This window comes from Myodes glareolus, chromosome 11, assembly GCF_982192425.1.
Source record: "Myodes glareolus chromosome 11, mMyoGla1.1, whole genome shotgun sequence".
Taxonomy (NCBI): Eukaryota; Metazoa; Chordata; class Mammalia; order Rodentia; family Cricetidae; genus Myodes; species Myodes glareolus.
In genome coordinates this window covers 49,423,970-49,436,076 of record NC_142036.1, presented here as the reverse complement: position 1 = coordinate 49,436,076, position 12,107 = coordinate 49,423,970, and the positions used below count along the sequence as shown (strand labels likewise).

The 12,107-nt window shown below is 45.4% G+C and overlaps 1 protein-coding gene across 1 annotated transcript in view; it reads right to left on the bottom strand.

Annotated features, from left to right (window-relative positions):
• Positions 1-6,706, bottom strand: part of Sptb (spectrin beta, erythrocytic) — a 127,949-nt gene extending 121,243 nt beyond the window's left edge. Inside the window, exon 1 of the mRNA XM_087911741.1 lies at positions 6,544-6,706. The gene's annotated coding sequence lies outside the window, so the exon portion shown is untranslated. The remainder of the gene's footprint in view (positions 1-6,543) is intronic.
• Between the last annotated feature and the right edge of the window lie 5,401 nt (positions 6,707-12,107).

Sequence of the window (12,107 nt, the reverse complement as noted above, 5' to 3'; positions counted from 1 at the left end):
ATTTTCCCGTCACACCCGATATTATGATCTGTCCATTCGCTGCTTGGCGATGTGAAATAATTCTTGTCTCTCCCAATGAGGATATACACTCCATGATGTCAGACTTTTTTTTTCCCTCCCACGTTCACTGTGGTATCCTGAGCCTAGAATCTGTTGGTAAGTAAATAAGAACTCACTAAATATTCTTTTGGAGGTTGAGGGAGGTACAAGCCAAAAGCAGCTGACATCACTGGGAAAAACAAGAGATTTGTGAGGTCCCAGATGGGACAGAAGTATAAAGATGCACAGCAAACTTGGGATAAAGGATTGGAAAAGTCAAAGCATCGATAAACATAAAAACCCATCATTTTATTATCTGTGGTATCTGCTGGTAATCCATTAATTTGTGCTTTGCCTCACCATTACAACATACTCTGTAGGGCCATTCTTGAGGTTTTGTGCCTGTGTTAGAATGTAAATGCTACCACCAGCTTCTCTATGCCTCTCTCCAAAACCAATAAACTCAGATGGAAAGTTCTGCTGAAGGAAGAGAGAAATTACTCTTGGCCACAAAGTCCAGAATATTCGATAGGAAGAAATGAACCTAGACAAGGCTCCAGCAATGGAGCTAGGAAACAGGGTGATAGAGAGTTCAGATGTCAACCCTGGGGACATTTCTAGCTCAGTCCCCCAACTCTAAAGGAAGGATAATGAGATATCTTGTGTGGTCATTTTAAGATAAAATGAAGTGATAACAAAGACATCCTAAAAGCCCTTCGGCTAAACATTATCTGAGTGATCACTCCCTTGATTTAGGATAAGTGCACCTTGTACCAGACTCTAATCCACTTCCTCTTCCCACTGTTAAAGAGCTTTGTCCCGACAAGGATCTGCTCAGGTCCCTCTGACACACATGTCTCCAGTTGAAAGCATACACTGATTTCAACACGAACGTCTGAAGTTCTTCAACAAAGCAACCCGAAACCATCTTCATTGTGTGGCCACACTCCAGCCACATGGAACTACTCATTCTGGAATGTGATGGTGCTCTACTGCCCATCTGTGTGGCACCACACACTTACAACCCTGCACCATGCCCTCTCCCAGGCTCCCTTTTCCTACAGCCCTTGGCACTTTTTAAAGCCTTCCTGAACACCCCGACCTGAGTCAGATCTCCCTTTGCCCGGGAACACCATTTTCCCCAAGTCTACCTCGCCATCGCCTGTTTGCAGGTCTACCTCCCCGTAGTGAGTGGACCTCCATCTGCCCGCTTTCTGCGTCCTGGAACATATAGACTAGGGCGAGGTACACAGTACCTGCCCTATTGTTCTCTTTCAATAGATTTCAATTGCTTTCTCAGATCTTTCCTGCGAAGCCTCCATGACTTCTGACTCAGGGTTGGGAAAGGTCTTGTCTTGTCTTTGTGTCCCCGAGGAAACAAGCTGGAAAGGGAGGCTGGTTCACCACTCTTCGCTAAGGGTCTTCTGGAAAGAGTCAAGAGCTGAGTGTGGGGACAGGATGAGGTCCCAGACTGCTCTTCCATCCTCACAAGTTAAGACTTTAAATGCACCTGGCTTCATCTGAAAGGCTATGGATCCTCACGTGAGACACGTTCATATTTATGTCTGGTACAAAGAGAAAGACTTTCAACTTATTCATTTTCAAGACTATCCAAGCTTCTGCTTCTTTCCCAATAGTGAAAACTTCAGAGTTGACTATAATTCAAAGCAATTATTGTTCTTTGACTGTCAAGGTGCCCTGTTCCTCTTTTCATAAATATCCTGCAGGATCCCAGGCCAATTCAGTGCAAAGTCTTTTCTTCCAGCCCCATTTCTACTCATTTGCTACATTCAAATGAAAGAAAGGGAACCTGCTTTTGTCCCACTGTTAACATGATATATGTCTGAGTTTTAATTGCCCTTTAATTATACCTTCAGCCAGGTCTGCACCGATATAATGGAAATAAAACATTATAGCAAAGCCTGGGAGGGCCTTGCTGAGGCAGCAAGAAGACAGCATTGTAATACTTCCTGCAACCAAGAGGGAAGAATGAAATGAGAGGTGGTCTGGGGATGTCAGAAGCCAGCCAAACAATTCACTGAGAAAGCATTCTGTCTGTGACTGCGCTTCAGCCTTTCAACTCGGGGAGCTGCAAGGCTGGTGATTTGTTGGCGATTTGTTGCTCGACTAAGGCTGGCTGAAAATGGGAGAACTCAGACTGCTGGGCTGTGAATTAAGAAATAAACTGAGCAACCAAAGGAAACATGCTATGACATTTTCTAAATATTTACCACCGGGAGTTGACTATTCAGTGAGAGGAGGCAGATCTGGCAGTGAAAGCCCCTGACTGCTTCCTCAATTCTCCTTTGATCTCCAACTCCATCTTTCAAGAGACCCACACCTCCTGGGGCTGTCAGAGGAGAGACACGTGTCTGATGACCCCAACAAACACAGAGTTAGGAGTTACAACCCAGGGCACAGGCCCACATAGGCGCTCTTCCTCCCATGTTCCTTCCCTACAAGAGAGTAGCCCAAAACATCTGCCCCTAAAGACCAAAAGTCCAAACTGCTCTATAGATGAAACACCCACGCGCCTGTATCCTCATCCTTATTTTTGTCTTACCACATCTGCCTGCGTGGCTTCAGAGTCCAGTATCCACGGACTTTCCTGCCAAGCATCATTATAAAATCAAATTTCTCATAAGCCCACATAACAGCTATTTTCATTCCTGATGCTCCCAGCTCAATTGATAAGTGTTAACCTGAAGCCCGGGGTTGATGAAGAAAGCATCATAGACATAGACAATGAACAAAGGTATCTGATAATACTCCACACTTCCCCTGGTCACATTTTCTGCCTTTGGTGTCTTGGGCAGGGTTTGATTTTGGACACAATCTGAAACATTGTTTCTCGAGTTTGAAACAATTTATTCTTCATGAGCAATTTGGAGATTAGGTTAGATTAGAATAGGTATCTGAGTACTGGAGAGATGACCCAGCAGCTAAGAGTGTATACTGCTCTTGCAAAGGACACAGGTTCTGTTCCCAGCACACACAAAGAGTCTAACTCCGGTTCCAGAGGATCCAGTACTCTCTTCTGGACCCACACAATACTAGGCACACATGTGGTACACATATATGTATATATATATATATATATATATATATATATTTAGGCTAAATATTCACATGCATGAGAAACAAAAAATTTTAACAAACAAAAAACCAAACAGGTACCTGACAATCCCTATAGCTGTTTCTCATCCTCCAGAAATGCTACATACTAATATTTGTCTGTAGGTAATGGAATGTCCATACCTTTTTGTGGGGTTTATATATATATAGATAGGTAGAGAGAGAGAGAGAGAGAGAGAGAGAGAGAGAGAGAGAGAGAGAGAGTTAACAAGCAATGGGGAAATTAGGGAGCAGTTTAGCATTTAATTATCACAAACACGTTCTCCTTTTCCTACCCCAGTACCTTTTCATTTTCTTTCCTGGTTTGAATCTCACTAAGCTGTAAGTATTGAACATTAAAATATGTTCTTGTTCCTCTCCCCCAAAGGAATGAAACCTCAGTGGTGTGAATGGACAGAACTGTAGGAAACGAACCTCTTTTGCCATGGGAGAGAAGGAACTACAGGGAAGAAATGGGTTGGAGTGACAGAAAGGAAGGAAGGAATAAATATGACAAGGCGAACGGCAGCTAGGTCTCGTCTTTAAGCAAGCGATCACATAAACAGAAGGCTAGAGTGAGTGACCTCCAAGGTCCCTTCCAACCCCATCCCTGTCTGCCTCATGAATTTTTTATAGTCATCCCCTGTCCTGTCACACTGGCCCTGCGCATCATCAAACCCTTCTGGCCACTTCCAGGACTGAAAGGAAATCTGGTTTGTTTTGTTTTTTTAGATCTATTGCCAAAATCATAATTCTGTCCTTGAAACAATGACCTGAAAATAATAGGCCAGACTAAAGAACTTTTGAGCAAATAAATGCTCAATTCTGACATGAGACAATGTATTTTAAACTTCTCTGATATAAGCACAGCTAAGGCTTGAGGGTCAAGGAATGAAGAACGCGACAATTAAAGGAAAATGCTACAGCCAATCTTCCCAAGCTATACCACATCCCCTGCAGTGTCTAATCTGAAAAAGACAACAGAGCCAGCAATGGAGCGCGAATCCTGGCCTCACCTCTTCTTTCATTATCTACGTGATGCAAACAAGTTATTGAATTCCCTGAACCTATTTCCTCACTTTAAGAAAATTTATTATTATGGTATGTACGCGCGTGTGCATGGACACTTGTGGAGGCTGGAGGACAACTTTGGGGGGGACCATCACAAGGCTTGTAGAGTAAGCACCTCTACCACTGAGCCATTGCACTGGACCTGTCTCTTCACTTTTTAAAACAGGATAGTATGAGTAACCTTGCAGAATTGACAATTAATACAACGATATAAAAAAGATCTCTGGTCATTCATTCCTTCTCTTATTTGGTCAAAGACTAGCTGAGAATCCACTACTAGCCAGCCACAAATACATAAAAGATAGGCAAAACGAAAGTTGTTGTTCTTTCTATTTAACTGAAAACCTACTGTTTCCCAAAACTGTGGCAGACTGCCTTTAGTTCAAAGCTTTCGCTCACACCTAGTTTGCCTGAAATAGTCATGTTTATTTTGTCAAATGTGATCACAGGTGGGAGTCAGTCTCCGGTTATGCCTTTACCCCCAAGCTAACAATCCAATAGGCATTGTTTCTACTAAGGGACACCTTCAGAACACTTGGAAGGAGCAATGACTGGAGCAAAAGGTGGTATCCCAGCTCTCCACTGGGCAAGTCACTCGGGAAAACTTGATATGCCTGTGCAACAAGGCCCAGCCTGAATGCCTGGAAGGTTTTGGGTGCTTTCAATTCCATGAGTGGACTCTGTGTCTCCCGAGAACTCAAGATTAACAGTGCTGGCTTGTTCCCAGCCACTGCTATTGGGCCACTGATAAACCGGGGCGCAACAGCAAAGGGGTCCATCTCCTTCCAACTCTTTCCAACTGTGTTTTACTCCACACTGGAATTTGAAAACACTTTGAATAAACGGCTGGCCTTTGGAGTAAGTTCATTTCAAGGTCGGTGGGCTCTTCTCTGTTCTGAGTTTACTATCCCTTTTGTTAGCTAGCTCCCCAGCCGCTGGGGGTGCAGAGCAGCCAGCCAGCACATACATTAAGCAACATTTTGCAGGTGTAAGAGTTTCCCAGGGCTCAGTGGAAAAGCATGCAAGTCTGATCCTGAAATAGGAAATGACTACCCCGAGTCATAGTCATAGAACAGTAAAAAGGGAATTCTAGAATAAAATTCTGAGCGATCTGTGCAAGCTAAGGGGAGCCTAGGAGGACAGCTTAAATAATGTGCCTCTCTCTCTTTTTTTATCCCCTCTGAAGACTCCTCTCATTCTGGAGCTGCCTGAATAACCTCCCTTGGAAACCGAACTATATACATCCTGATTTCCACAGGCAGGGGTTTTGCGTGGCTGCCTCCTAGCGTGGAGGTGACAGCCATATCCTGTCCCCACTGAAGTTCTCAGCAAAAGAGACCGTCACTGTATAATCCCATCCCACCGCGCCGGATGCATCTAAAACAGTGGCTTCTTTCCATGCTTCTTCAGTGAGTTAAGGGTGTTATTAACTCCTAGCACCTCTAATTGCTCACTGAAAACAGTGGTTTGGATATTAATAGGCTATAAATCAAGGCCCTACCTAAGGCTTGTTGTCACGGAAACTGTACTCAAGCCTCGCAGCTATTATCCCTTTGGGAAGTCTGGGTAAGTTGGTGGGATTTGAGGGTTGTGTTAAAGCTCTTATTTCTTCCACTTTCTGCTATTTCTTCGAGCCAAGTTGTTGGAACTGGCACGAAGGGTACGAGTGGGCAGTAGACGCTTGGAGAATAGGAGCTCAAACGGAATGGGATGGGGGCGGGGGGTCCTTGAAGTATAGTTCTGGGACACTTGATCTTTCCCTTCTCGGTCTACACAGGGCCACCCTGCACGTACTGCCCGACGTCCAGAGGCTCAGCCCCCTCTGCTGCCCTGAACTGTCCTCCCAGCCTTGGCGCTGGGCAGCCAAGAGCGAGCTAGCCAAGTTCCAGAAGAGGATCCGACACGCCCGGAGGTTGAGAAGCCAACGGAAGGCACAGGCGCGGGCAGTCGTCGGACCGATGATAGGCACCCCCCCCCATGTTCCCAGGCGAGGGTCCTGGGGGAGGCGAGAACACACACACACATCCCAAACCCTCTCTCAGAGTCCGAGGGTAACACTCTACTAGCCCGCTTCCCAAAGCTAGCACCGCCCCGCTCGCCCAGCGCCTGCGAAGCCCACGCGGATTCCCGCGTCCCGGGGTGACGACTGCCGCAGCCGCCAGGGCCTCCCGAGCTCCGCACCCCTCCCGCTCCATGCTTGGCACCCGGGGCCAGGCCCCCCACAGGGCCGGCGCGTCATCCGCCACCTGGGCCCCGTGCTCCCCGCGCTGGCTCCGGGGCACCCAGCTCCCTCCCGCCTCGCGGCCCTCGGGGACTCACCTGCGCTGGGGCTGAAGCGGCGGCCACCCCGAGCCCGGGGGCGGCGGCGCAGGGGGAGGAGGGCAGCACGGGGCTCCTGGCACAGTGGCCGGCGGGCGCCTGGTGCTGCGGAGCCGCGGACCCGCCCAGAGATATAAATAACATTATCTGAGGAGGGACATTCCTGCCGGGGGACATCGCTGCTGCCGGGACCAGATAGTCCCGCGGCGGGGGCGGGGAGGCGGGGCCGCAGCCTCCCGCAGCGCCAGGCCCGCCTTCCCCACCCACTCCTGCACCTGCCAATCAGCCTGCGCGCCCGGGGGCACCTGCCCAGCCGCTAGCGCCGCCGCCGCCGGGACCAGGGGCGCCCCAGTTCTTGCTCACCTCCCCTGATCCTGCACACCCCGAGCCCCTAACCTAGGGAAAAGGGTTCGACTCTGCAGTTCGGGCCTAATTCATGTGCCCGGAGCGGCAAGCCTGGCGGCGAAAAGGAGTCCTCCCAGCCTTTCCCGCTCTGCTTCCCTGCAGATTATGATCTGGTTTTGAATATACATCGAAAGACCCGTTTAGGCCGTAGGGTAGGTGAGGAGGGCTTCCGCGCAGTTTGCGCCCCTCGTGAGATCGGTTGGAAGGGACAGATTGTTCCCGTGGGCCGGTTACGTTAGAAAGCGCGCTCCCGGCCGGCTACAACCCGCTGGTAGTAGGAGCAGACGCTGGGAGCGCAGGGGGTGGGCACTGGGCCGAGGCCCCCGCCCCCAGCCTGCGGGCTCGAGGCCGCGGTTCCAGCTTTCAAGCCTAGTACTGCCCGGGAGAACCGGGCTATGCAGGTTGGTGGCGCGCACATTGCAGCGGCCGTAATCAACAGGCAAGTGGGCACACCAGCCCACCTGCACCTTCCGGTGAGCCCGAGTCTCAGGGCAGAGCTCGGCTTTCTAACTGCTAGCTTTGGTGGGGTAGGGTACAGTAGGCCAGAACCAAAGATGCCTAGAAAGAACCTTATGGCATCTCCGATCGACTAGGGAGAGTGACACAGACAAGCAAGGGCGGCTTGCAGGGCAGGCTGTTTCCTTGACTTCTCAACAACACAAGGTCATTGCTCTGTAAGGTTTGCTGTGCGCCTTGCTGTGCCTCTCATCATATTTATTTTTCCACACACTGTGCCTGGGATGATCCCTCACGGACCATCAACCGAGGTAATCACAGGTGTAATGGAGACAGCAGTGACGATTATAAAGAGCGTAGATGCAGAAGGGAGTTTTTAATTTTGATGCTCCCAAGAATTCTTAAGAAGAAACAGCCTTATTCTTGACTTGTTTGCTTGGGTATATAATTACGCTGTTTTCTAGGATTCATCAGCAAAGGATTTCAACTGCCAGATGTTCAATCTTAGTTTGCCTATTAAAGGTACGCAAAAGATATTTCACTGCCTGCTGCAGTCACACTTTTTGAGAGTAGGTATTTGGACAGTTAGAAATCCAAAATGGGACAAAATCCACAGGTATTACAAAGCCACAGGACTCCACTCTCCTTTTGCCTGAGTCCTTATTATGTACCAGATTCCCTAATGGCCCAGATATTATAAGGAAGATGATATAATGGATCTGGTCATCCTAGAGGTTAGCAGTGATTTCCCTCCCGATTCCCCCCAGCTGGATGACATCTAGTGTACTTGGTAGGGAGCTGGGACTGTAGCTCTTCAGTAAAGCCCACGTTTAGCACTCCAAAGGCCTTGGGATTCCACAGCATCCCAAATAATCTGCTTTGCTTGTTACTGACTTAAAAACTGTCTTTTAAAAAACCAAATTCTGGCAAAACCAAAAAACAAATACAGGCCAACTTCAAAAGCTGAGACTTGCATATCACGAGTAGAAATCCTATGATCTATTTTTGAAAGGAAAAAAAGAGGAAATTATGCATTTATGTTTTTTAAACCCCGTGTGACTAAACTTATTAAATAAATTTATGAATCCCAGAATTGCTGACTTTCTGCTACATAATTGTATATTGCAGGAAACAGATAATTCTTAGCTGCAGGTTTGTGGCTCAAAACTGAATGGTTGCACATGCATTTAAATTTATAATTTTCAACCACAAGAAAAAAAAATAAGATCGTGAAAGCTCCAAAGCAGCAGAAGGATTGCCCCAAGATTTTACAAACCAGCTCGTCTACCATGCCTATCTTCATTTTGCTGAATGATAAATAATTCAATACAACCTCATTTGCTGCAGATCCTGTTATCCTGACAACATCCCCAAATGCATCCCAGCTAATAGAGTTACAGAGAAAGGATAAATCAGAGCCCAATGAGAAAGGAAGGCTAGAGGTGCAGAGAAAAAGGGCATCGCCCCAAAAGGGATGGTGGAAAGGGGGAAAAGGAAACACTAATAGACTGGTTCACTATCAAGGTCATGCTTGAGGAAGAGAGCCTTCAGGGACCTACTTCAAGGATTACAGAGTGTCTTTGAGAATTATTCACATGAGAGAAAGATGGACACTCATCCTTATTGGTCAAGGGACTGTCCCTGCCCATGTTGACACCTTGAACCTCCTCCCAAGCTTCCCAGTTAATCTACAGCGTTGGAAGAGTTCTGGGACTGAAGGGAATGTGTGTACTTAAGACTGTAGTAGAAGCTGTCAGTCAAGGAGTGGGAGGGAGTCTGAGTAGCCAGCTCTAGCTGAAAGCAATAGGTGGGGTGGAGAGGATGGAAGTAACAAGTAAGGACACTAGAGTCATCTAACTACAGGGAAACTTCTGCTATTCTCACCCATCATTCATACCCTCTCCCTCTCTCTCTGAGTTCTTTGAGAGTTTCTTATAACATGTTTGGATCATATTCAATCCCCTCCTCAGCTCTTCTCAGATCCACCCCCCTTTCCCTACCTACCCAACTTCATGTCCTCCCCCAACCCTTTAAGACTAATTTGTGCTGCCCAGTCTACTTTTATTGAATCACAAAACCAAAGCTATTTAAATGAATCACTTTGAATTAAACATGAACAGATATATTAGAAAGGTACTCAAAGGCAAATATCAAGTCAAATCTGATCAATTCAAATCCTCAGTAACAATATTGAAGGAATTGAAAAACTCATGATTCTAACATGCACTTTCCCTGAGCTGCATTTCAGGAGACTAAACTGGATTTTCCTTTTCCTATCTGGGATTACCTAAGGACTCCACATCCTTCACAATCTGCAAAGGCAAAGAAGCCGTAAGGCTAATTCAAAACTCACACCATTGAGAACCAAGAGAGGCCGGGGACTGGGCCTTTGCCTTCAGATGCCTCAATCAGAAATCCTGGTTGCCTATGTAGTCTCCTGACCGCTCCCCACAGGTCATTCTCCTTCAATTCTTCTTTCACACCACAGGCAAATTCTACTCTAAGAAGGAAACCAGATCAAGCCATTGTTACTTTCAGGATCTAGTTCCAAGCACTTAGCATGGTGCCTGACACATGAGACAAACCTAGTAAAGATACGATGGGTGAATAAATGAACAAATCAAGAAAGTAAAAGAAGTTGCGATCTTGAAGACCAACCAGAGAAGTAATTAAAAGCCTTCTCCCTGCCCTGCTTATCTATGTGTTATATGTGATTTTTTTTCATGATGTTCCCTTTCTATTTATGTCAAATAAGGTTACTTAAATGAATTCACATTCTTTGAGATGTAGTTGACAATACTGCGGCTGAATTTTACAGGTCCCTCCCCCACCTCGGCAAATCCACGCCTAACTACTGTCTGTGGGTGAGAACAGGGGAAATGAAAGAGTCCTTGCATTCATGACTACCACCCAGCTCACTTATGTGAGCTTCTTGTACCTCCTGAATAGCAAGGTCAAATGAGCAGCCATGGTTCAGGTGGCGTTTGTCTCTCATCGCTCTACTCTCTTAGTACCAATCATAACCCTCAGACGGTCACCCCTTCATCCCCACGCTCCAGCATGCTAGGTCTTGAGCACACGGGAATATAGGTCAAAATGCATTATAAGGAAGGAGTTAATGTTCTAGCATTGACTATCTCGCGGATTTCACAGAGTAGATACGCTCTATGTGGATAATCAGGAGAGCCTGGTCCCAAAACCTGTTTTTCATCCTTCATTAATATTTATCAAACAGGAACTCAGACCACAGGAAGAATTTCTATAATTTAAAAATTGACTTTGGGGTGGCTGGAGAGATGGCTCAGCAGGTAAGAGTCCATGTTGTTCTTAGAGAGGACCCAGGCCTCCTTCCCTGTACCCACATAGTGAGTGGTTCACTACTCTTGTAGGGGATCCAATGCCTTCTTCTGAGCCCTGAGAACACCAGTCATGCATAGTCATACACGTAGGCAAAACATTCATACACATAAAATAAACAAATTTAAAGAATTTGCAATTGAGTTTATAATAAAAAATGAGAGCTATCCTACTGTTCTAACAATTCAACTAACTAAACAATTTTCTGTGTGTGTGATAATTGTTGCCAGCATAAATGGTCTTGTTAATTGTTTTGTTTGCAAGTAAGCAATTACCAAACTCACAGTATTTTTATTTCATAATATTAACCAAGACCTTTGGGAAAATTTCAATAAAGTTTGGAAAGAATCGGCCATAAAAAGCTCCATTACCTCTGCAAATTAATTTCACTTTCTATTCTGTGGGTTATTTCTACAGCTGCTCAGCTTCTGTCTGAGTACTTCCTCAATGTTTTGAAGTCTGTAAGAAACTACAATTCAGCTTAAATATGGTGTATTTTATAGAATACATACAGGATATAGCTGGTTCTTGCCTGAACTCCTAATTTCTTTTCTTTTTCTTTAGCAAGTTCTTTGTTTATTTGTTTGTCTGTTTGTTTTTGTTTTACAAGACAGAGTTTCTCTGTGTAGCCCCAACTGTCCTGGAACTCACTCTGTAGATCAGGCTAGCCTTGAGCTCATAGAAATCCACCTGTCTCCCCAGTGCTAAGATTGAAGGCATTCACCACCACCACCATTTGGCAAGTTCCATTTTTAAAAAGTTATTTTCCTTCTCAAATGTTTTTGTTTTCATTAAATAAATTGTTTTGTGTGTTTTTTAAAGTTTTATATATATATAACAATTATATAGATTATAATTATAATAACAATTATAATTATAGATTAACAATTATAAAAGTTATAGATATAAAATATGGAGTTTAGATAATACAAAAATGTATAATTCCTAGAATTCAGAAGAGCTGGCTTTCATAGGTATGGTATTCAACACGAGTTACCATTATTATCTTCACTGTTGAGTCAAGAACACTAAAATTTAAGTAACTTCCCAAAGACAACTGAACTCCAAAACTCATGCTTATTAGAGTTATTTCTTCAGGAAGTGGTAATTCACTTTTTGCTCCTCTTATTCCCTTTCTTCTTCTTTTCTCTCTTTCTTTATTGATTTATTTTTATTTAGAGTTTCACTCTGTTATTCAGACTGGCCCAGAATTCACAGCAATCCTCCTGCCTCAGCTCCCAACCTGCTAGGAGTATAGATGCTGAGTCACAGTGGGACTTTGAGTCTTAGGCAGGTTCTCATGATACTTAATTCAGAGGGTTCATATTATTGTCTCCTACTTGAAG